The 21,588-nt window shown below is 43.6% G+C and overlaps 1 protein-coding gene across 1 annotated transcript in view; it reads right to left on the bottom strand.

The window, feature by feature from the left end:
- Window positions 1-7,015: 7,015 nt before the first annotated feature.
- The window catches only part of LOC126176829 (uncharacterized), a 108,936-nt gene continuing 94,363 nt past the window's right edge, over window positions 7,016-21,588 (bottom strand). The window contains exon 4 of the mRNA XM_049924012.1: window positions 7,016-7,160. The gene's annotated coding sequence lies outside the window, so the exon portion shown is untranslated. The remainder of the gene's footprint in view (window positions 7,161-21,588) is intronic.

Below are 21,588 nucleotides of genomic sequence, written 5' to 3'. Positions count from 1 at the left end.
CAACTCTCAGAAGAGTTGAAATGTCCTTCAGGGTGTCGCAGTTTGAAGGTAACAGTTTGTTTTCATTTATCCGTTCTTCTCTTCTGACCAACGACATCATCCTCATATGTAGAAATACTAATTCATTTTGCCGTTGCTTTGTCACTTCCCTCTCCCCGGTAAAATTAGTAATGCTTTTTCTATTTTCTAATTTCTGAATCAACGAAAAAGCATATATCCCGTCACGTTTGATTGCCATTTTTCCTGGTGTATTTAAATCTTACGTTTCGTGGCACAAAGTATCTGTCCGTATAAAAATCTTCCCCACATATAATAAGGGATACAGCTCTTCCCATTGCTTCCTAGGGCTCGGTAAGAAGTGGGTTTCACTTTTTACTGCCGCACATACCTCTCGTAGTATTAACTTCTGTAAATACTTACAAGAGAACTTGCTGAAAAGTAATGCCTCTGAATTTTTTATCTGAAAACTCGAAGCTTTTTAAATAAAACAAACGTTATTAAATTTCTACATCTTTGTTCTTCATGGCTACATATTTTCAGACCTCCGCCGCTAGAGGGCTCTGGATTGCAGCGTGACATGGAGGTGTGTAACGTAACTATGTCGGTGGGTAAGAAACAGCGTGCTGTAATCGAGTTCCGAATTCGAAGAGTTCGCCCGCACATGGAGCACCCTCTTTTTCAGCCTGACAATGCCAGGCCATACACAAGCGCTGCAACATCCGCAACAATCCGACGTCTTGGACTCACTATCATCGATCATCCTCCGTAAAGCCTCGACTTGGCCCCATCCGATTTTCTCCTGTTTGCAAAACTTAAAGAACACCTTCGAGGACTTCACTTCGACAGTGATGAAGCGGTGCTAGCAGGGGTGAGATTGTCGCTCTGTTAACAAAGTCAAATATTCTACAGTGACGGTATCAACAAACTGGTCTCTTGCTGGGAGAAATATGTTCGTCACCGGGCCGATTGCGTTGGGAAATAAATATGTAGACATGATGAATAAAGATATAGAATGTTAGTAATGTTTATTTAACTTAAAAAGCATTTAAGAGCTTTCATATGAAAAATTCAGAGGTACAAATTTTTCGGCACGCCCTCGTAATATAAGTAGAGAGTGTTTCTTACTGGCCACGCGGTGTGGCCGCGCGGTTAGAGGCGCCATGCGGTTCCTCCCGCCGGAGGTTTGAATTCTCCCTCTAGCATGTGTGTGTGTGTGTGTGTTGTTCTTAGCATAAGTTAGTTTAAGTAGTGTGTAAGTCTAGGGACCGATGACCTCAGCAGTTTGGTCCCTTAGGAATTCACACACATTTGAACGTTTCTTACTGATTTGCGAATGTTATCTTCACTGTATGTGGATTTCCTTCCTTCTATATGCTTTCACTTTCATAAAACGTTCAGCAAAGAACTTGTGTTCAGCATCGAACTGTGGTTTCACCTACATGCCAAGAATGCAACTAAATTTAACTACTCTTACGTCTCAGAAACCTCTCTCGGAGTAAAACTCTAAGATGGACCGAGACTTGGACGGAGTCTTGGCTTTTCGCGGGCTGTGTCCTTAACCATATGAACTATCCCAGCACGTACCATGACCATAGACTAAACTTTAATCTGCTAGAGCCTGGTTCACGCTCTTTCAAGCTAATAATTCTGACAAGCAGGAGACCAGTCCGGGCAGAATTGAGAATGTGAGGTCGTGGGGCTTGATAGCTCTGTCGGTAAGAGTATATCCCGCAAAAGGTAAGGTTTGAATTAGAGTCCAGGACCGGTATACAGTTTTAATCTGCAAGGAAGATACAAAACATAGCAAACTCTACTACGAGCTAAAAGACATTAATTTGCTTGACAAAATAAATGAAGCGCCCAGAAGACATGGTCAATTGTCAACGTAACTTAGCACACTTACACACCATCGGCGGCATGTAAAGGATTAAGAGTTCCAGTTGCCTGTGACAGGTACAACGGTCACCAGAGGATAGTACATAAGGGACGTAGACAGCGTCAGATGATAATCAGAAGCCGGCCGGTGGCCAAGCGGCTCTAGGCGCTTCAGTCCGAAACCGCGCTGCTGCTACGGTCGCAGTTCGATGGGTTAGTTAGGTTTAAGTAGTTCTAAGCCTAGGGGACTGATGACCTCAGATGTGAAGTCCCATACTGCTCAGAGCCATTTGAACCATTTTGTTAATCAGATGTTAAGTGACAACTGCGAGGAACACGGAGATACTGCGTACTCGTACGACACAGCGCTAAAAGCATCTGACAGAGTTTGATAAGGGGCCTGGCCGTGTGTCTCCATTTGGAGGTTGTTCTAGTCATGCATTATCCGTATTTTTGTGGGGCATTTGGATGTAACGGCGGCCTGATGTTGGACTGCCTGGGAAAGCGAGGGCAGCATACTTGTCGTCAAGGTTCTGTTTGACCACGTCTGACCACCAGAAGGAGGATTGCCGTATTGTGCACCAAGCATATCATAACCCCTTCATATCTGGCCAATCGCCCGAGAACTCCCTCCAACATTCCGTCTCATCCTGTACCATTGATCTGAGACTAGAAGCAGCTGTATCTGGGAGTTACTTTCCCACGCGTAGGCTGCTGTTACCGCCATAATAAAGAAGGCCGTGCTTGCAGTGGTGCAGTGACTGGGAAGCATGCACTGCTGAAGAGTGGCATCGCGTTGTTTCCAGGGATAAATAGCGGTCCTGCACTACCCCAGACGAACATCGTAGAAGAGGGTGTGGGACCTGGAGAGAGCTCGCATTCTTAACTGTTTTGGAGAGGCATAGCGCTGTTAACTCCGGGAATTCTGGTATAGGTCACGGCTGGGAGATACTGAGGGAACTCTGACGGTGCAACGGTACGTTTCGTACATCCTGTGTCCTCATTAATTGTCTCTCATGCGTCAGTTCGTGGTGTCTTTTTTCAAGAGGACAATGCTTGCCCACATATGGCACGTGCCTCTGTGAACTGTGTGCTTCATTCTGAGGTACTCCTGTGACCATCAACATCTGTCCACTTCAAAATATGAGTGTGACCACGAACAGGAAGAGCACACATCTACCTATACTAAGGTAGATTCTTCAAGATGCGCCTCAATCACACCAGGCGGCTGTCGGTATAGATAATTTAGTATCGCTGTGTCTGGTTTCATCCCCAGGACTTGCCCAGTGCGTGTGTCCTGTCTGTAGGTGGCACAGTAAAATCTACAGACACTTCAGCATGGCCCCGAAACTCTGTTGGACCTTTATGGACAGGGGACATCGGCTGGTTAAGTAATTGTCAATGTCAATGAAATTCACCAACAACCGTGTTACTTAAGATGTTATTTTATTTTATTTTATTTTGAAGCCTACCAGATTCAGCGTTTCATTATGCCATGGCAACTTGCCATCAACTCTTTGAATGAAGCACTAGTGAAACGATTGAATGCACTACATCCAGTTGGGAGAGGCGCATATGGGGCCTGAACATGGCATAATTTGAAATGCTGAAACTGGTAGCATTCAAAATAAAGTAAAATAACATATTAAGTCACACGGCTGATGGTGAATTTCATTGGCATTGACAATTGATCCCGAGACATGTCTGTGTTATAAAATACAGACTTCATGCTAACAGCGTGTCTATATTTGTCTCCCTACATAGGAAGAAACGAACATCATAATAAAATAAGGGAAATCATTCATTTTTTCCGCGCGCTGTACGAGATTTGAATAATAGAGAGTTAGTGTGATGGTGGTTCGATGAACCCTCTGCCGGGCATTTAAATGTCATTTTCAGAGTATCTATGTAGATGTAGATCCCTGGGACCCATACTGAATCAGCAAATACAAAATCGAAAACAATTCTGTGAAAAGGTGTGAACGTTAAGAGCGCAAGTGGAATTCCTCTGTTCAACACGGAGGAGGTAGCAGATGGATGGAAAGAGTACGCTGAAGGCCTCTACGAGAGGTAGACAGTGTTTGATTACGTGACTGAGGAAGAAATGGGAGTCGATATACAAGACATTCAGGATCCAATGTTAACATCAGAGGTTAATAGAGCTTTGGAAGGCTTATTGTCAAATAAGGCGAATGGCACATATAACATTCCTTCCGAATCTGTAAAATCATTGGTGGTCTTGGAAGCCAACGATTATTCAAGATGGTGTATAGAATCTATGGGTCAGGAGACTTACCAAGAAACTCGAAAAAATGTCAACACAGTCCCGAAGATTGCAAATGCAGTTAAGTGGGAAAATTATCGGACATACAGCTCAACATTTAATGTTTCCTAGTTACTGATAAGAATAATAAATATATGAATGGGATAGAAAATTGAGGATTTATTAGACAATGATCAGCTCGGCTTTAGGGATGGTAAAGGTGGTAGAGAGGCAGTTCTGGTGTTGCGGTTGGTAATGGAAGCAGGAATTAAGATAAATGAAGACTCGTAGGATTTGTCAACCTAGAAAAAGAGTTCGACGACATAAAATGGTGCCATACGTTCGAAATTCTCAGGGAAATAGGTGTAACCTATAGGGGAAGACGGTTAATATACACTATGTCCAAGAATTAAGAGAGAAAATAAGAACGCAACACCAAGAACGAAATGTTCGGATTAAATAGGGTATAAAACATGGCTATAGACTTTCGTCACTACTGTTCTATCTGTATAATGAAGAAGCAGTGATGAAAATACACAAACATTCAGGAGCGGGATTAAGATTCATGTTGAAAGGATATAAATGATGAGATTCACTAATGACACTGCTATCGTCCGTGCAAGTGAGGAGGAAATGCAGGAGCTATTGAATGGAATGAAAAGTTTAATGACCACTCACTATGGATTGAGAGTACAACGTAAGCAATGAGGAGCAACAGATTGAGATTGGCGATAAATAGCATCAAGATTGGGGGTCACGAAGTGCATGAAGTGAAGGAATTCTGCTACCTTGCAAGCAAAATTAAGCATGAAAAACGAAACAAGGAAAACATAAGAAACAGTCTAGCGCAGGAGAACTGGGCGGTACTGACCAAAGGAAATGTACATGTATCAAACACAGACCTCAATTTTAGGAATAAATTTCTGAGGGTGATCATTTGGAGAACAGCACTGTTTAGTAGTGAATCACGTACTACAGGAAAACCAGGGAAGAAGAGAATCGAAGCGTTTGAGATGCGGTGCTATACAAGGATGTCTGAACTTAGGTGACCTGGGGAGAAATGAAGAGGTTCTCCGCAGATCCAACGAGAAGAGGAACAGGTGGGAAAGATTGATAAGAAGGATAGAATGATAGGACACGTGTTAAGACATCAAAGATTGACTTCCATGTTACTTGACGCAGCTGTAGAGGACAAAAAATTGGAAGAGATGACAGGGATTGGAATACAATCAACGAATAATTGAGGACGTTGAGTGCAAGTGCTACTCTGAGATGAAGAGGTCGGTGCAGCAGAGGGATTCGTGACAGACAACTAAGAAGACTGATGATAAAAAAATGGTCATGAACTTCTGCATTTTAGTGTGACTCTTACAGTCGCATAGTTTTCACAAACACCAATGTGCTTTGCTCTGTGAACTGAGTAGAGGTATAACATGTGTGGTGGTCAAAATAATTGGAGGAGTTGCAACGAAGCGCACGATGTGACCTCGGCGGCAGCAGTCATCGTCCTATATTTTATATCTAAAGATGGCCTAATGCGGCTGAAACTGGCAATTACAGTTAAATAGTTAAAAAAAAAGAAACCCTTGATCTGGGCTGTTTGGCTCATATAGCTGTAGGAACAGCTAATGCCTCATACAGCGTGCTGTGGTTGGACCAACTTGAAGCACAACCACTCAGTAGCACCAAACAGCCGTTCTGCTAACTTTTTCACATCAGCTGGACCTGTGACAAGTGTGTGGATCGTTAGTTAAGCACTGGAGTTCCAGGAGTCAATATTCGCGTTGTTCAAGAACACATGGTGCAGTGCCTCAACAATTCGATTACCGGATTCCCGGAGTCTGTGACACAGTGAGTCACTGTAATGAAATTGGTTTGGCGGGCATATCGTGAAGCAGTAATTCCCATACTAGTGTTTTGTAGTGCAAGTTCGTCACTGTGAACTTAAATTCAAAGAATGAATTTGATGGAATGCGGCTGCCTATTGAGTAATAATAATCATGTCCGACCGTTGCCTCTTGCTCATACCTAATTGTAATAGATGCCAGAATGTATCTCACCAGTACCGAACTTTGTAAACGACAACGGGACGCAGAATTCAATCACAGCTGCCTGTGTGAATGTGGCCCATGGTCCATCTCATCAGTAACAAGGCTTTAGTGTCGTCGACATTCGACGGAGAATGTTAGTTGATGGAGGCAGATAGAATGTAGCCGGGTGTTGTTTTTGACCGTATTTTAGCATTATATCTTATTGTTGTGATGATAGGTTGACAGCTTGTGTATGAATCAGCATTGACGGTCGTACGAATCTCAGTGTCGTCCGAAATGGTGTTTTCATGACTCCAAGCTTCAGCGATTAATTCCTACATCACTTTATGCCACATACAGAGCTCTCGGCAATTCACTGCTTCGATATGGACATTACATAACCGCATTTTCGAATGCTATCCCCAGTATATTACATAGGTTTCAATTACAATAACCATAGCCCATTGGGAATCCGCTTCACAGATGTATTTCAGCTAGATCAGTATACTCTCAACTGTTCCTATACTAGACATTAAGTTGCTTGTGGAATGACGAAAAGTCCCTCAGCAACACATTAGTAATGTGCAATCTGCAATATACAGATTCATTGTTTGGATTTCGGTTTGGCCACACATCCAGTATGAGGGCAATACTTCGCCTCCTTCAGAAGTTTTCAAAGGTTGTCCTGTCATATCTTGAATCATATGGATAAGATTCACCGAGTGTAATCATACTACATTATATTGCACTTACGTGTGAGTCAACGCCTTAATTTATACAATTGTGCTAATTCGACATATGTGAAGTTTTCAATACGAAATTCATATGGTTCTTTTACCTGTTTTTTCAACAGTGAGAATGGTGTCTGCCATAATATCGTGATGGTGTGCCGTACTCTTTAGCTCCAAATCCGACAGTTCCCTTTCTCTCCGAAGTACCGGTTTGCGTACGTCCATCTGCAGCCGTCACCCAGGAGGCAGCAGCAACTTGCACTGTGAACAGAGATTACCATTATTTACCCACGGAGATATAAAGCATATGCGATAGTTAATCTTACAGAAGCCCATACCAAGGCATTTTGTTATATCAGTCCACACTGGTGAGCAAACCTTAAGGGTGAAAGTAACTTTCGTTAGATGTGTCATTTTCAAGTAACAAAACCCGCTGAAACTAGGACTATACAGGATGTTCCGAAATTACCATCGCAAACTTCTAAGATCTGAAGAGGGTAGTGAGTCCATAATACACTACTGGCCATTAAAATTGCTACACCACGAAGATGACGTGCTACAGACGCGAAACTTAACCGACAGGAAGAAGATGCTGTGATATGCAAATGATTAGCTTTTCAGAGCATTCACACAAGTTGACGCCGGTGGCGACACGTATAACGTGCTGACATGAGGAAAGTTTCCAGCCGATTTCTCATACATAAACAGCACTTGACCGGCGTTGCCCTCGTGTAAGGAGGAGAAATGCGTACCATCACGTTTCCGACTTTGATAAAGGTCGGATTGCAGCCTATCGCAATTGCGGTTTATCGTATTGCGACATTGCTGCTCGCGTTGGTCGACATCCAATGACTGTTAGCAGAATATGGAATCGGTGGGTTCAGGAGGGTAATACGGAACGCCATGCTGGATCCCAACGGCCCCGTATCACTAGCAGTCGAGATGACAGGCATCTTATCCGCAAGTCTCGATCCCTGAGTCAACAGATGGGGACGTTTGCAAGACAACAACCAATTGCACGAACAGTTCGACGACGTATGGACTATCAGCTCGCAGACCATGGCTGCGGTTACCCTTGACGCTGCATCACAAACAGGAGCGCCTGCGATGGTGTACTCAACGACGAACCTGGGTGCACGAATGGCAAAACGTATTTTTTCGGATGAATCCAGGTTCTGTTTACACCATCATGATGGTCGCATCCGTGCTTGGCGACATCGTGGTGAACGCACATTGGAAGCGTGTATTCGTCATCGCCATACTGGCGTATCACCCGGCGTGATGGTATGGGGTGCCATTGGTTACACGTCTCGGTCACCTCTTGTTCGCATTGACGGCATTTTGAACAGTGGACGTTACATTTCAGATGTGTTACGACTCGTGGCTCTATCCTTCATTCGATCCCTGCGATACCCTACATTTCAGCAGGATAATGCACCACCGCATGTTGCAGGTCCTGTACGGGCCTCTCTGGATACAGAAAATGTTCGACTGCTGCCCTGGCTAGCACATTCTCCAGATCTCTGGCCAATTGAAAACGTCTGGTCAATGGTGGCCGAGCAACTGGCTCGTCACAATACGCCAGTCACTATTCTTGATGAACTGTGGTATCGTGTTGAAGCTGCATGGGCAGCTGTGCCTGTACACGCCATCCAAGCTCTGTTTGACTCAATGCCCAGGCGTATCAAGGCCGTTATTACGGCAAGAGGTGGTTGTTCTGGGTACTGATTTCTCAGGATCTGTGCACCTAAATTGCGTGAAAATGTAGTCAGATGTCAGTTCTAGAATAATATATTTGTTCAATGAATACCCGTTTGTCATCGGCATTTTTTCTTGGTGTAGCAATTTTAATGGACAGTAGTGTATTTTGAATAGGATCCCATTCCGCAAGCTTACGTTTCCGTGCTATGGCGGTTCCGATTACGATGTTCAACTCATCTACTTGTGCTTGAGGAAATGCATTAGGCGTGACGCAGTACAATTATTAGGTAAAAATTCGAAAGTTGACATAACGAAAGATCCATTTATGACTCAAGCACATTGTTTTGTATTAATATTTAAAACATTGCGACTTTACATTATTACCAAACAAAAAGAACCCACCACACCGTACATACAGAACAGAACCGATTCATTACAGCAGCGGTTCCATGTGGCGACCACGGACATTGTTACAGACATTGTACCTACGAAGCATGTTCTGGCACACACTCTCCAGTTCCCCTGGTGTCTGTTCAGTTTCTAGTGCAACGGCCAGAACTCGTACCAGCAGATCTTCCTCTGTCTCTACAGGAATCTCGTAAACCTCTCGTCAAGGCATACATTAAATGACATCAGGTGACAGTCTTACGTAGTACACGCCATCCTGTGTACCCTGCTTCGTACCAGGACAAGCAACTATGAGACTTTTCTCTTTCTCTCAGCGGACATGGACGTGTTACGCATCTGAACTGAAATCGCCGTAGAAAGGAAACAGTACATTTCCGGACAAGTGTTCCTGTTCAAAATATTATATACTCTCTCCACTCTAAAAGTTCAAGAAGTCTGTAGCGGGAATTTCCAGGCATCCTGTATATGGGGAGAGCTCCTACAGTATAGAATAGAAGAGAACTGAAAGAAATTCGCAATGAAACGAACGGAAATAACACTTTTATACAAAGACGGTAATTACGCTGAAGTCACGGCCAAATAGCTCCTCAATTTGCCTCACAAGGGCTGAGTTCACGCAGCTTGCCAGCAGCGCTCGGCAGACTGGACGGTCATCCATCCATGTGGTAGCCGGAAAAAAAGTTCAAATAGCTCTGAGGACTATGGGACTTAACTTCTGAGGTCATCAGTCCCCTAGAATTTAGAACTACTTAAACCTAACTAACCTAAGGACATCCACACACATCCATGCCCGAGACAGGATTCGAACCTGCGACCGTAGCGGTGGCACGGTTCCAGATTGTAGCGCCTAGAACCGCTCGGCCACTGAGGCCGGCAATCCGACAGCACTTAACTTCGGTGATGAAAGGGCTACCGGTGTTACCACTGTGGCACGGCCGTTGGGCCGTTGGCGGTCATTAAAAAGAGGCGCGACACGATTCTTAATAGGGTGTGCCATCTCCACGGACAGCAATGCATGCCCGGCAGTGTGCTTCCATGCTGGCCTCAAGGTTTTTAAGGAGTTCTCATGGTAGGGAGTTTCAGTCCTCCACCAGCGCGGCTGTAAGCTGCTGCATGGTCGTTGGTGCCAGTGGTTGTGTTGCAGTACCCTCTTTGAATCTCTTTTATAACTTGTAACTAGAAGAAGGATAGGAAATAACCAATACCTCTAGTGAATTTCGTAACTCATGTAGGCGAATGTCGGACTCATTTCAAGTCTGAATCGCAGTTATTCGCTAGTGCATAAGATAATTAGCTGACACAATGAAATAGAGCTACTGCATGGATTTCCATACTAACAAGTTGTTTGAACTTAAGTACAGCCTCAGTTTCTTTGTGTGAAAACCGCCGCTGTTACGTAGTATGGTTCGAGCAGTAACGGTGAAGAATGAGTACGAAAACTATAGTAAATGTAGCGATCTTTATCTGTCAGATGAAGTGGCGAGCACTGTTACCATGAAACACCAATTTATCCTCTAGCGAAGTCACTGTGCTCTATCTAGAAATCATGGGAACAACGGAATACTTTGATATTACTCTAATAGCTCCATGCTTTTGTACAGGAATCAGTCAGCCGAGAATTTGAGGTATTTTGATCACTTTCCTTTAGGAAAATCTTTTTTCTCGGAACAAATGGAAAAAAGATTCTTTCGTATTATTTTTATTTTTGTCAGTAGTCCTTGCTTTATACTGTTTGTCCTTATTTTATTCGAAATAGTTCTACTCCAAATATCGAACTACTGAAGCTTGCGTTGGACTCTTTCTGTAAATATATGTTTTATTGACGTTATTTTTACCGTGCTGTTGCATTAATAGCGCGTAATTTATTTGACATTCTCATCGGTTGTTGATGCCTCTGAGATGCATTTTGGTATCATTTCATCGTTGTTGCGGATAATACTGGCGTGAAACTTCCTGGCAGATTAAAACTGTGTGCCGGACCGAGGCCCGAACTCGAGACCTTTGCCTTTCGCGGGCAAGTGCTCTAGTGGTAGAGCACTTGCCCGCGAAAGGCAAAGGTCCGTATTCGAGTCTCGGTCCGGCACACAGTTTTCATCAGCCAGGAAGTTTCATATCAGCGCACACTCCACTGCAGAGCGAAAATCTCATTCTGAATACTGGCGTGGTTTGCCAGAGATACTTGCCTCTTAATCATCTGAATAACCAGTCTTCATTAAAGGGGTTACAGTTCAACGCACCCCAGTTAAGTCCCACCTTTTGGAAAATCTTCTGTCTGCTGCATCGCACGACCTACTGAATGTGTGTTGCATACGGGAATTCATAAGAATGTCAACTTTATGAAAATATCGCTACATCTATGACTGGTCGTCTACTGAATGTCTGTACTAAAAATGAGTCGTAATAATGTGACGATCGCCGCAACTTGTGAAAAATCCGTAATTTTTTCATGTGAGTGCAGTTTCTTTTGTTTCAGTTGTTATGGATTATTCTAGTAATGAAAGAAGGCGGTACTCTACCACCGGCAAATTGTCTACTTCTCTCAAACAATATCAAGGTCTGTCGAACTTAAAGCCCTTGCTCAACAGACGGATCAGCATCTGTAGTGAATCACGCATCCGCTCCACAAGGCAGTGGGAGGAAGTTCGGTCTTCAGCTGAATACACTGGAACCCGGTCACCTCTGCTCTTCTTGTCGGACAAATATCTCGCTATGGAAACTTCTTCCACTGTCAGATATTGAACCAGATAACGACGGAAAGACACTTTTGATAACACATTAAACTCGCACTCGGGACGAACCAGTCTGAAGACCCCGACCGGCCTTCCGGAATTGGATTGTCTGTAATTTCTATGAATCAGTTACGACGAATATCAACACGGTTCCTTTAACGTAGCCACGCCCAATTTCCTCCCCCATCCTTCTCCAGCCTCAGCCCGTGCCTCATCCCAAAGAACCCCGTCGTCTACAGGACGTTAAACCGTCCTCCAATCAGCAAGATGGGCGTCACCATGTGAACCTCTATAGTACCGGAAGCCATCAGCTGTGTTAATAAAAGAAACATCCGGGAAGCAAACCTTAGCGCAGAAGCTGTCGTCGGTACGAGAAGTCAATAATCTGCAAGTGACTTCCATGAATTTTACTGAAGGAGGTGCTGCGCCCTCGACTGTTCAAAACTGAAACCCCGACTCCACCTAGGTGACAGAATAACGAGTGCGCATTAGGAGTAGCGGCACGTAAGGGAACTCTAACGACGTACTGAAGACACGCCTCTCGAGAAAATGACTTTGCCTTGATTGGAGACAAGCCAAAACAAAGAAGTTGCTGAAGCAGAAAAAGAAGGGGACATGACTCGACTTCCTAATTGATTACGTCAGGATATCCTCCAACATGGTCATACGGCGTAAGTTAAAAAGGTTGCATCGGCCGTCTGACAAGGGCAGCGCCCTCCTTAAACTGCCAATTACTATTGTGAAAAAACAGTCTGCTGGAACGGCTAGTTGCTGGCTTCGTCTATCACCGTTCAAATGAGACAACGAGACAGTTTAAAATGTACCATCCGCGATCGAAGAACTGAAGCAAGCACTGCTGCAGGGTAGGCGGCACACATTACCCTGTGATGCTGCAATTGTTACCGCTTCTACGGAATCGCCTCTGTTCTTTTTACTACACACTGCGAAACAGTATAAATAATATTTTGGACAGTAAAAACAGTACAATTGAAAATACAGGAAAGTCTTTTTATGCATAGTAGAGTGGAGATGTGAATACCACGACCTGTATACGGAAATAGCACTTGGGTGTTGTGAAGTCTTCTGCACAAGCGATAGATACACTTCTAACACCACCAACACCCGACTGGAGGTCACGAGAACATAGAAATGCCTACTGTAGTTCTTTCTTGTGACAACACATACTTACTGCTTACTGCGACCCTGAGACTTGCTGATGGTGTCAGTCCTTCTCTGTGTGTTCTCCCCTCATTGCCACCCGTTTTTCCCTACTACGGGTGATTTGGCGGTTTTAATAACCTGCATTTTGGCTGTAAGGGAAAAATTTCATCTCGAATATCACTTCATCACCCTTCTGGAAATGCCTGCTACGGAAGGGTTTCTTAATGTGAAGACGGAGACGTTATAGCCCAAAGAAGGGAAACGCGTAACGGTATGCTATGCAGAACGAGCTGCCTCTCGTACCCTTGTCACGAGATCTCAATAGTATCGGTATGCAAGCGACAGCATGCGTACATAATACGTTCCAAAAGGCCGCCCAAAAAGCCGGATTTTCCGGTGCTCGTACCTCTGGTTCTATTGGTGATAAAAGATGTATTGCATAGCCCTTGGGCTAGGGACCACTTATATACCCAACAGAAGGATCGTCTTAGTGTCTTAGTGTCACAATCCCACAGTGTAGTACGAATATTACAAAGTTCCTCCTGCATAGGGAAATGAAACAAATATATTGGTTCTTTTTGTATTTGGTATGGTTTACTGTGGGCGTGATGGAACTTATGGAGGCACCATTAGTTCATGGACGGTTCCTCGGAAAACCCAAAGATACTATTTTTTTAATTATATTTTCGCCTTCACCAGCGGACCAAACCCCAGCAGAGGTTTCCAAGACGGCTATGCACGGCAAATGACTGAAACTTTCACAATGTATATCTAACATCCCTATCTCGAACAGCTTCGCTAAATTTTCCTACTTATACTCGTAGAACACGCAAGTAAAATCCGGTGTGAGCCGAAAACGTAGTTTATAAAGTGACTTAGTACCAGAAATACACTGTTAAGTATCTGCGTTATCATCTAGGAACCCCATGGTGTCGTACTGAAGAAAATGCAACATTTTTGCACGTAAAATCCGGTCTGAGATGTGAAATTAGTTTTGCGTTGTTTCAATTTCACACAAGTAAACTATCTACACTTTACTGACCTTACATTTCTTTGCATATGAGTTACACGAGCTGCTGCAGCACCGAAAATAAGGGAATCAGCCGATAAACGCTCTCATCGGAGCACAAAGAACGCGAGTATGTTCCTTTTTATTTAAAAGACTCAGGACTGATAATTTGGGTACCAGCTGCCTCATTCTATCTTCCTCAGAACCTTTAAAAATTTTCCCAAAAATTTTGGCTTTTGAACAATTTTTTTGTGCTCCGGTAGGAGAATTTTTCCGTTGGTGCACCTATGTTGGTATTTCTTGAGAGCATAACCTCTAGCACCACACTAAGGCAGTCCTAAAATACACTCAGCTTAACCTCTCTCGATTATGGTTGGGTCTTCGCCTTTTCCGGCATTAATCAATCGACATGTTTCCACTGCCTGCTTTGGTTCTTTATCTCGAAATCACAGTCATACACTCAGCATTCATCAATGGTATTAGGCAGCTAAAGAAGTCGTCTGTATAGGCTAGACACAGCTACAACATTTTTTCCGTTGCCTCAGGTCGACGCCACTTTTGAAAGGGTGTGTAAACCTTAGACTTACCTGTGATGGCTCAACTGCACACGTACAGGCCTCAGTGACTGTGCCGTCTAGTCTCTCACGAAGGAAGCGTATTTAAGTAATTGGTAAATAACATTTCAGCATGCGGATTCATACTGAAGGCTAAATCACAAGCAGATTGTATTAATATTGAAAGAGTCGGAAAACTTAAGAGGTAAATTTATATAGTATTACCAATTTTTCTCTGCCTTCTGGACCCACCGATGTTTGACCAAGGTTTAGAACCATTCGATGATGGCGGTAAACTAATTGTAATATAAGTTAACAATTAATTTAAAAACGTCACGAGAGGGCATAAGTGGTAAACAGCCTAGCCATTTGCGTTCAGATTGGCGATGCGCATGCTCCAGAGTGGACGGAGCCCTTTTCTCAAGAGAGTTACCCTCCTGGCGACACCACAGTATGTTCAACCAAAGCGCCAACGAGTATTTATTTCCCTCCAGTCATAAAGTCGCAGGAAGAGTCTGCGCTGCCACTCTGAAGGTTGGCTATAGGACGTACTTTTTCTCGGAGTACGCACCCCACTGTGTTTACTCCGAAGCAATTAAGCCACTGCGAGGTGCTGTCAGGTCCCCATTCGGACACAGCTTTCCGACGGGTAATCTTGTACGCGGCATACTGTTGGTCGTTAGTGCGGAAATCGCCGCCGTCTATAATTAAAGTGAACTAACTTCCATTAATTTGAAACCAGTCATGTGTAAAATCGCTTCGGTAGAATTTAGCGAGAGTATGCACGTGGCCTACCTTGCCTGCCGTAATTATGCGAGCCCTAAGCTTGCACTGCACCGTGCACACGCTGACGATGGTGCGGTAAGAATTTCTACACTTACCACCCAGTGGATTCGTATCTTATACTGATGAATGGCGTCACGTTAAGTTCAGGAACGAATCGCCGTCCTGAACTACGTCTGATGACCTTCGTTGGCGTTTGTGGTGATGGCCTACAGAGAGGTCCAGTTCTTCCATTGTTTTGGTGAGGCACAATGGTGTGACGAATGGTGTTGGGAGCTAGTGAGTGTGACTTCAAGTCACGACTGTTAGAGATTGAGGGAACTATGACGGCACAACGTATGCCATGGGCAACCTACATCTTAATGCATTACTTCTCATGTGACAATATCATGCTGTCATTTTACAACGGGACACTATTCTTTAGAACACGATATGTGTTTCTATGAACTCCAGATCTGATGTCAACTTCGTCCCAGATCCAGTATTCACGATGTCAAGGACCAGTTACAAATGTTGTAAGCAATCTGCTTCAGGAGAGGATGTAACGGCTTTAGGACACGAACAGAGAGCATGCAGCCAGACCAGAAAGGGTGCACCGCTATACCGATAAGTGGGCTCATATTATCAAGTTCTTTGTAAATACGACTCAGTTTTGTAAACACTGAAATAACATCACATACGCTCAGCACAAGTTTCATTTCGTTCCCTTCTCCTCTTTAGGGTGCTCTGGCAGTGTACTGTATGAAGTACTACTTTAATGTAGACGCTTGTGTTATTATGCAAATGAAATACGCATATATGCATACTCGTATATGTCTTGGCTGACATTAGAGTACGCCGAATCGCAGCGTGTAACATTGCGGTGTGTAATGTAAGCATGTCAGTGCGTGAGAAACAGCGCACTGTAATCAGTTTTCAAACTGGAAGAGTTCGTCTTCACATGAAGCATCATCTCCTTAGCATGACAATGTCAGACCACACAAGAGTGCTACGACATCTGTAGCAATCCGACGCCTTGGGTTCACTGTCATCGATGATCCTCCATAATTGGAGGATTGCGACTTGGCCGCATTAGACTTTCGTCTTTTTCTGGAACTCAAAGGACTCCTAACACTTCACTTTGATAGCAATGAAGCTGTGGAATCCCATGCGAGGTTGCAGCTCCGTCAACAAAGTAAACATTCTACAGTGGAAGTGTCAACAAACTGGTCCATCGTTGGTAGAAAAGTGCTCGTCGCCAGGTAGACTACGCTGAGAAATAAATACGTAGACATGAAGAATAAAGTAGTATGGTGTTAATAACGTTTGTTTTATTCAGAAAATTTGAAGTGAAAAATTCGTAGGCATTACATTTCAGCACGCCGTCGTAGATCCTCCACACACAGGCTGGATTAAATGCTTTATTGCATCGTCGGTGTACTCGATATCTGGCATCATTGGTAAAGAGCAAAAATCGCATCTCCACTCAGCTACTGCTGTGAGCAATGGCCTTCTGCGAGATGTCCTACTCCAACGTGGTTTTCGTGCCGTTCTGTTGGCAGTGTTCGCTCTGGAACTGGGTTCGATGGACCTGTATTCAGTGACAGAAGCAATTGCTGTCCGTTTTGAAATCGATTGTCAATGACCACTTTTTATGACGGCTAAACGTACGTATTACAGCATTACATGGATACGTGTGGTACACCATCTGTTTTCGCTACGTTGGACAGTCAGTGTTGATACATCAACAAATCTGGCAGCTTCATTTACGGTGTGGTCACTGGCACGTCCAAATACAGTTGGTCCTATCTGTCTTCCTGTCAGGTTTCGAAGTAGACCCATCTTACTTCGCCGATCAAATAAAAAAAAAAAAAAAAAAGACTGGTACACACACATCACTACACTGCCATGACTTCGTCAGTTTTATAGTGTCAGTGGTCTCCTGGTACCAGTCTGAAACCTTCTACAGCACTCCGAACAAACTAATTGCTCTTTAAAGGGGTGACTAATTTTCAAACTTGAACTAATGCACAATATCTTTATGAAGACGAAATATCATTGTCGATCATCCGTCCTATAACGGGGAGCCGAAAAGTGCCGGTCCTGTGGCTGCAATTTGGAAGACGTGGGCTATGTGCCGGTACGGCATTTGGCCTTTTACCTTCATTTGATTGTTAGCAATAATGCAAATATAAGCCTGAATTTTCGTCACCAAAACAACTCAGTTACAAGGGTGACGTACGATCCACATTTCAGAGTCAGCGATAACACGGCTTCATTACGAAATTTTGATAGGGACAAAATGGGTTACCCGGTCTTTCCCGTTGTTTACTTGTGTGTCTCTCAACCAAGTATAATGCTTTCTTGTTGACTTTACTTGGATAATTTGTGTCACGTTTCGTAACTGTGAAAATCTCGTGTATGTCAACAATGTGTTTAAGTGCAGTGGCTCGTGGCGATAAAAATTTCTTCAAGTACCAAGAACCAGACACATCCGAGTGGAACCCCACCGCACAATCGTGTTTTAGCGTCTTCCTCTACGGAGGTAGTGTTCTCCTTACTGTGCGCACTCATTCAAGACGTTGGGCCATGGAAAGGAATTATTTTTCAGCAAAAGGAAATACAAATTTTAAGCTTTGGCAATGACACTGCAATTCTGTTAGAGACGGTAAAGGACCTGCACCACTTGAACGGCCGGCTGCTGTGACCGAGCGGTTCTAGGCGCTTCAGCCCGGAACCGCGCTGCTGCTACCGTCACAGGTTCGAATCCTGCCTCGGGCATGGATGTGTGTGATGTCCTTAGGTTAGTTAGCTTTAAGTAGTTCTAAGTCTAGAGGACTGATGACCTCAGATGTTAAGTTCCATAGTGCGTAGAGCCATTTTGAACCAGCTGAACGGAATGTGTAATATCATAAGAAGACGCTACAAAATGCATATTAAAAATCGGAAAACAATGCTAATGGTATTTAGTCGAATTAAATCATGAAATTCTTAGGAAAATAGATAAGGAAATGAGACACTAAGTGGCAGATGAGTTTCCTATTTGGGGAGCAAAAAACTGACGATGGCCGACGTAGACAGGATATAAAATGCATAGTGGTAATAGGAAGAAGAGTGTATGTATGTAAGGGAAATTTGTTAACACTGAAAATAAATTTGTTTGGAAGTCTTTTCTACAGATTATTGACTGGAGTGTAGCCTTGTTTGAGACGTGACTGATAAGCAGTTCGGACCATTATAGAATATAAAATTTTGAAACGCAGTGCTACGGAAGAATCTTGAATTTTAGATAAATCGAAAAACTGAGAAGCTACTGAATGGTACTAGGGAAGAAAGAAATTTTTTACGCAGCTTCAGCAAAAGAAGGTATTGGTTCGTAGGGCACATCCCGAGGCATCGTAGTTAATTTGTTACCGGAGTAAGGAGAAGGCGGGGGGGGGGGGGAGGGGGGTACAAAATGTAGAGCAAGAGCACCGCTTGACAACAGCGAGCAGGTTGAAATGCATGAAATGCAGAGATTAAGAGGTTGTCGCAGCTTGCATCGAGCTATTCTCTGGACAGAAGACCACAACAACAACACTATGGAACACGTAACCCATGTTCTTTACTATGAAATGAAATTAGGTCAAACATTTCCTAGTATAAGCGGTACTGGCCCTCTGCAATCGTAACGAATGCAACCACTGACCTGATTATGACCTCGTAATGAATATTTATATGGTACTTTAAAGTTAATAATACAACTTTACAGTCGCAAAATCTGCGTTTAACATTCGCAGGGCTTCAAAGCAACAAAAAAACTATGTTCGGTAGTCGTGTACACCACACTCATTAATTATTATTCTTCTTTCGTTCCTGTGCGCGCATCGTCTGACAATGTTGGACATTTCGAGAAAAGGGGGTGTTAACAAGGAGGTCATTACGCACAGAAGCTACATCTACGTCTACATTTACATGGATGGGCTGCAAATCACATTTAAATGCCTGGCAGAGGGTTCATCGAAACACCTTCACAACTCCCTGTTATTCCTATCTCGTATAGCGCGCGGTAAGAACGAACACCTATATCTTTCCGTACGAACTCTGATTTCCCTTATTATATCATGGTGATCGTTTCTCCCTATGTAGGTCGGCGTAAGAAAAATATTTTCGCATTCGAAGGAGAAAGCTGGTGACTGGAATTTTTTGAGAAGATTTCTCCGCAACGAAAGATGCCTTTGTTTTAAAGATCCTGTGTCATTTCAGTGATGCTCTCTCCACTATTTCGCGATAATACAATACGTGCTGCCCTTCTTTGAACTTTTCCGATGTACTCCGTCAATCCTAGCTGATAAGGATCCCACACTGCACAGCAATATTCTAAAAGAGGGCGGACAAGCGTAGTGTAGGCAGTCTCCTTAGCAGATCTGTTACATTTTGCAAGTGTCCTGCCAATAAAACGCAGTCTTTGGTTAGCCTTCCCCACAACATTTTCTATGTGTTCCTTCCAGTTTAAGTGGTCCGTAATTGTAATTCCTAGGTATTTAGTTGAATTTACGGTCTTTAGATTTTACTGATTTATCGTGCAACCGAAGTTTAACGGATTCCTTTTAGCACTCAAGTGGATGACCTCACACTTTTCGCTATTTCAATTACCAGTTTTCGCACCATGCAGATATATCTTGTAAATCGTTTTGAAATCTGTTTTGATCTTCTGATGACTTTAGTAGTCGTTCAACGACAGCGTCATCTGCAAACAACCTAAGACGGCTGTTCAGATTGTCTCTCAAATCGTTTATATAGATAAGGACCAACTTACGAGTCACGGAAGCAAATCAGCCCTGACCGTGTCAGCGAAATTATTCCGGCAGTGCGAGAAAGGAATTCAGGGGACCGACACGGGACAAGTATCACGATGACCAGACCAGAATGAGATCTGACCTCTATTCGATGCGATTCTGGTTCCAACGCCAGAACCAGCAAGCTACGTCGCTCTGTTCTAACAGCAATCTTGCGTGCGGAGCGACAGACTGCGACGGGTGAGAAACGAGAGAACGATTGTGGAGGAGGAATCCCGCCCGCCGCGCGCTGTAGTAAACGCTCCGTAATTAGTCCGTGCTGGCAATTAACGGCAGCGAATTGTCTCCCGAAGGCGTTAACTTTGCCTACAGCGCCGCCAGCTTCCTGCTCCATGAGTCACTCACGCTCCGCAGCCGTTTCTCCTTCAGCTGCACGTCTACGACATACCAACGTTACGAGAAGAGGAGAAACCACGGAAACCTCTGAGCTACGAATATACGGAGGTAGTTATAAAGTTTTAATTAGCACCTCGAGAAAATAAAGTTATGTTTTTTTGTTTTGTTTGTTTGTTTGTAGGCAAATGTCTGCAGTCCCCGTACATTCTGAAATTCCCGGGCCACAGTGTCGTAGTACGCGGTTAGTGGGAGTCAAAATAAATTGGCGCAGACGACTGATAGAGTGAAGTATCGTGCAGTAATTCCTGGTCTGCATTTTGAAAGTTCTAACCCTTTGTAGTAATACAAGATGAACGAAAAGCTCATTGCAGTCATAGGTCAACAAGTAAAACTAAATCGTACTGATGCAAGACCAGCGAATGCAATACTCGTTGCTTTCGTAAAATAATGGGTCAGTTATCCTTGGAGCACAAGGACAACGCCGACATAGTGAAGTGAACCAGTTGAACCTGAACCAGCGGTACTCTGAGGAACTCCTAAAAATGCTCGTAGAGCAGTGTAGTAGTCACTTATAGCGATCAAAACGACAGCCGTCGCGAAGACTGTGCTATGTGATTGTTGGAGATCGTGACATCCGGTTTTTTATATGGAAAATATTGAGGATATCATTGACAAAGAATGCAATTATATCTGAAATTCTGGTAACGAAAATCTGATTTGTTCTACTGATTTTGTGGGTGGTTTGGATATGAAGCCACTGGAGCGGTATGTAGTTTTGATAGAAAATTTATTAAATTTTAGTTCAATTTTTGCTTATTGTTTAGGACTATAATTTGTTTTAGACATTTTCATGAAATTTTGCAAAATGTTGCATTGTGTCTAGGAAGAATGTGAATGTGCGGTGAAATACAGGGTGTTACAAAAAGGTACGGCCAAACTTTCAGGAAACATTCCTCACACTCAAAGAAAGAAAATATGTTATGTGGACATGTGTCCGGAAACGCTTACTTTCCATGTTAGAGCTCATTTTATTACTTCTCTTCAAATCACATTAATCATGGAATGGAAACACACAGCAACAGAACGTACCAGCGTGACTTCAAAAGCTTTGTTACAGGAAATGTTCAAAATGTCCTCCGTTAGCGAGGATACATGCATCCACCCTCCGTCGCATGGAATCCCTGATGCGCT

This window comes from Schistocerca cancellata, chromosome 3 (assembly GCF_023864275.1).
Source record: "Schistocerca cancellata isolate TAMUIC-IGC-003103 chromosome 3, iqSchCanc2.1, whole genome shotgun sequence".
Lineage (NCBI taxonomy): Eukaryota > Metazoa > Arthropoda > Insecta > Orthoptera > Acrididae > Schistocerca > Schistocerca cancellata.
The sequence above is the reverse complement of the archived record's forward strand: the minus strand, read 5'-3'. Positions and strand labels throughout refer to the sequence as shown.